Source organism: Melitaea cinxia, chromosome 9, assembly GCF_905220565.1.
Source record: "Melitaea cinxia chromosome 9, ilMelCinx1.1, whole genome shotgun sequence".
NCBI classification, from domain to species: domain Eukaryota; kingdom Metazoa; phylum Arthropoda; class Insecta; order Lepidoptera; family Nymphalidae; genus Melitaea; species Melitaea cinxia.
Genome location: NC_059402.1, coordinates 4,339,868 through 4,345,011, shown reverse-complemented (window position 1 = coordinate 4,345,011; position 5,144 = coordinate 4,339,868).

The window sequence follows — 5,144 nt, the reverse complement described above, 5'->3', positions numbered from 1 at the left end:
ACTGACAGTGACAGACAAGAGTGGAGGAGGACCGATCGCTCCATTGAATTTTTTTTATTTTTTATTTTTTAATAAAGTAAATTGTTAATTTCTTAACACTGATTGTTTCCGAGAAGACTAATATTTAGCGGCTAATAAATAGTGACAGGTTTTTTTTATTATTATTGTAGATTGTGTAGTCATGTAGTTTATATATGTATGTGTATTTTTGATTAAAATTAAATAATTGCCTTTCCTTTTATGACATTTGTACCTATGCAATTATATTTAATCACCCTAATTATTTTTGTGCTTTTACATATACCTAGTAAAATTTAGAAAGTCCTGTAGATCTTATAGGATAAAATAGGTATTAGTATAATATACTATATTTTTAAATTTAACATAAATATTAGTTTCGTATGCTTTAATATTGATCGTAACATGTTTTTGGCTCTGTAAATTTTAATGATATATTCTATTATTGATCAAAATATAAAAATAAAAATTTCAGACACCTCTCTGGTCCGTGTATTGTGTAGGCGCTAAATACCGGTGCTTGCGGGTTCGATTCCCGTGCGGGAAGGATATCTATTTGTACAAATATTAGTTTCCGGTCTGGGCATCTGTCCTTGTAGGTTTTCCCAATATGTCTCGGAGAGCATGTTAAGCTGTCGGTGGCGGTCGTTATCAGTGGGCAATATTATGTCCAACAATATAACAGTGGAGAGTGATAGAAGGTCGTGGATTAAATAATAAAATAAATAATTGTGTTTGCAGGCAAACGAAAAAAAAACCGACTTCAAATATATCGACAAGTAATATACCGTAGGTAGACGAAAAATTAGTCAAGTAAATACGCATTATCAAAGATTACTCCAAAGTTGTAATCAGATCTCGATGAAATTTAAACGTGACTACATGATAAACATCGACTTTCGATCAAATTAAATATTATCAAAATCAGTACACCCAGTAAAAAGTTATGAGGATTTTCGAGTTTCCCTCGATTTCTCTGGGATCTCATCTTCAGATCCTGGTTTGCTTATCATGGTACCACACCAGAAATATTGCCATTCCAACAAAAAAAGAACACACACACACACACACTTATATATATACGGTCGAATTGAGTAACTTCCTCCTTTTTTGAAGTCGGTTAAAAAATTAAGTAAAATGATGGGATGTGGTAGGCTAAATTTTAACTACAAAATTGTAGAATGTACTTTGGTTTTATTTGTATAATATATATATTATTTTTGGCATGATTTCGCGGTAGCAGAAAATTAAATATAATTTTGTTTACTAAAGACGATAGTTTAAAACTTTGTATACATATGACAACAAATCTTATGACGTAAAAGCATACAACAAGATAAATTGATTGAACTATTCCTAATATTCTTCCATAACTACTACATTTATAGTTGAATACAAAGTATTTGTTGACACATTTACGATTCAATCTGTAACATCCCACAGCTGGGCATAGGCCTCTTTATCTATGTAGTAGATACATAAATTCATACATTTACGATATACGAAGTAATTATTATTATATGACTTAAGATAACTCCATTTTATCTGATGATTATAATTATACCCACAATTTTTTTTGGTGGTAAACAATTATGCCATAAACTTTTATGTGTTGAATATTGTTATACACTGTTATATGATCAACTAGCTGTGCCTACGACTTCATACGCATGGAATTTAAAAAAAGTAATGGTTCAGCTAAGTTACTCATTAGTTTATCGGCTATCTGTCAATGAAAGTCCCGACAAAATCGGTTCAGCCGTTTCAGAGATTAGTCGGAACAAACAGACAGACGGACAGACAAAAATTGTAAAAAAATGTTATTTTGGTATATGTACCGTGTATAAACCCATATACATTCAGTAAAGAGCTGTTATTTTAACATTACAAACAGACACTCCAATTTTATTTAACTATTTGTGTATATAGATATGTTTTTCAATGTAGTAGATGCCGAAAATGTCAATATCAGTCAAAGATTTAGATTTTTTTCTTTGTTTTTGTTTTTGTTATTGACAATGTTTCTGCACATGGTTTGGTGTGCTTCGTCTAATTTTATTATTATTTCGATTTTTTTCCATAAAGTTGAAATTTTAATTGTTGCGGCTACCTTAAAAAAGTTGTGTACTGTATTGTTTATTGATAGAAACATGTATACATGTACTCAGTGTTGTATCTACTGATGGTCTTTAAATAAACAAATAAATTACAATAAATATAGATGACCGGAGCGGAGTTAGCTTCTACGAGTTAGAACATTTGTTCTAGACCTAGGCAAGGTACGTTAAGATCTTGCATGTGATTATTGTAACGACGTAGCTACAGACGTGGTACACGAGTGACTTTTGATTAGTCCGTCCCTGAACTTATTTTTTAACCCAATTTCTATTAACTTTTTTATAAATTTAACAAGTTTTTTTTTTTAATAGCTTAAATTGAATATAAACAATGTACCATATTATTTCCTATGGCAACGGAAGAAGTCAACCGCAAAACAGTATCAGTAGTGAAGTAATCCCGGTTTGTTATCTACGCTAATATTATAAAGTGGGAAAAATTTAATTCGTTTGGTTTGTTTGTAATTCAGAAACTACTGGTACGATTTTTAAATATCGTTTACTATGAGAATGCTAGAGATAAAATTTATATTCTAGCGGGAGAAAAAAGAAAAATAGAAATATATGTTTTTAAATTTCTACTAGGGGTCGCCGCGTTGGCGCGACGGTCACAGCCATGGATTGAGCCTGTTGCGCTGGCGGTTACGGGTTCGATCCCCACACATGACAAACATTTGTATTGGTCATACAGGTGTTTGCCGTGGTCTGGGTGTTTGTGCAGCCCTTGCGGGTCTCCCCACCGTGCCTCGGCGAGCATGTTAAGCTGTCGGTACCGCTTGTTATCATGTACACCTGATCATCATGCCTCAGCATGGTGGATTAAGCTCTTATGCTTCTCCTACATGGGGAAAGAGGCCTGTACCCAGTAGTGGGATATTACAGGCTGAAGCGAGGGTGACAAACAAGCGTAGGGCTCGCCTAAAGTGCAGACGGAAGCTAGCATTAGTAAATGTAGATAGATACGAATGATTAGTCAGAATGGTTATTTTTACACACGTTTGATAGTTTTTACATGCGAACTGTGATTTGAATTATTATCTATCTATTTTATAAATATCCAATGTCGTTGTTACCTTAATGGGGATCGCTTTTTTTATATATATTATTAAATTATTTTTTGTTGCTTCCAGATTTATTATACAATTAAAAGACAAAACTATTTTAATAATAATTAACTTTAAAATTTTAGTTTTCAAATTTTAAAAATAAAATTTAAGACAAACCTCACTGCATAAATTCTTATATATATTAAGCCAAAGAATGTATGTAGCTTGAAACTTCACCTTGCTCCAGATATATAAACATGTGACTATTAGATTTCGTTTACACAATTTTTTCGTTAAATCTGTATGTTTATTAGTAAACTTTAGCCTAACCTATGATAGATAACCTATCAAATGATAATTAAAATGCGAGCAAGGGATTCTCTCGTTCTAACACTTTATGAACAAAATAAATCGTAAAAAATGAGATGATAAATACTATAGTTCATCATTCATCATCATCATCATTGCAGCCTATCACAATCCACTGCTGGACAAGTTCACGCTGAAAATGGCGTGAGCTCATGTGTTTTGCCCATAGTCACCACGCTGGGCAGGCGGGTTGGTGACCGCATATTATTTATACTAAATCGAAATAATTTCGTTTTAGTTACCAGACGAGAGAAATGAATGCTGGTTTCATACATAATAGGACATAAACTGAAAATATGATTGCAATCTACAATCTCTTAATTTCTGACACAATTCTTTTGGATAAGTCTTTGCTATAAACCATAACACAAGTCTGTTTGCAGATTTTTTATTCTGCTCAGCAGCAACGAGTTTTATCAAATTTTTATTTTATTTTCTGAATTCGAAAAAGCAGGAGATTCGCAACTCGACTATATTTTTTTGTTTTATTTTTATGTATTTTACATCATAAGGTTTTTACCGGTTGTACCGATTTCGATTTGTTTCTTTTTTGTATAAAGCTATTGCTTGTCATGTGGTTCCATTTAAAGAGCGAGATTTGACGAGTACTCTTTGTGTCATCCCTAATAAAGCGTATTTAATTGACTATTCTCTCGATTACTGTCGTCAATGACGTCTCATTTTATTACTTTTCGATGGTAATTTAAATCTATTTTATTTGTTTGATAACCAACGCGGTTATTTGTTTTTAACCGACTTGTAAAAGAGGAGGAGGTCCTCAATTTGATTGTAATTTTTATCTGTTTGACGGGGTAAACTGATTTCGATCAAAAATTTTTAATCGAAAGGTAGTGCGTGTCATGTGGTCCAATTTAAAAAAAAAACAAAATTAATAAAATTCACGACACCTAATGTTAAACTTGTTGATAATGGTGTAGAATTGGGAGGAGAGATGTTAAAACCGGTGGAGTCCACTAAATTCCTAGGCATCACTATAGATTCGAAATTGCGGTGGGATCTTCATATTGAGGGGATAGCGAATAGGCTCAGCTCTGCAGCGTTCGCGGTTAAAAAAATTAGACTTATTACTGACGTAGATACAGCTCGCGTAGTATATTTTAGTTATTTCCATAGCATTATGTCATATGGAATCTTATTATGGGGAAATGCAGCTACTGTCAATACTATTTTTGTCCTGCAGAAAAGAGCTATTCGTGCAATTTATAGTTTAGGCCCTAGAGTATCATTAAGAGATAAGTTTAAAGAAATAAAAATATTGACTGTTGCTTCTCAATATGTGTACGAAAATGTTATGTATGTTCATAAAAATATACACGAATTTCCCAGGAATTGTGACATGCATAGCATTAATACTAGGAACAAACATAAACTTGTAGTGCCTGTAACTCGCTTACGCCGAGTCAGTAATTCCTTTTATGGACAATGTATACGCTTATACAACAGGCTCCCAGAAAACGTTCAAAAAGCTTCTATTGCTAAATTTAAAAAAATTGTGAAAAAACGATTGTGTAGTAAAGGATATTATTCGATTAATGATTTTCTAGAAGACAGTACGCCTTGGGAATGATGTGAT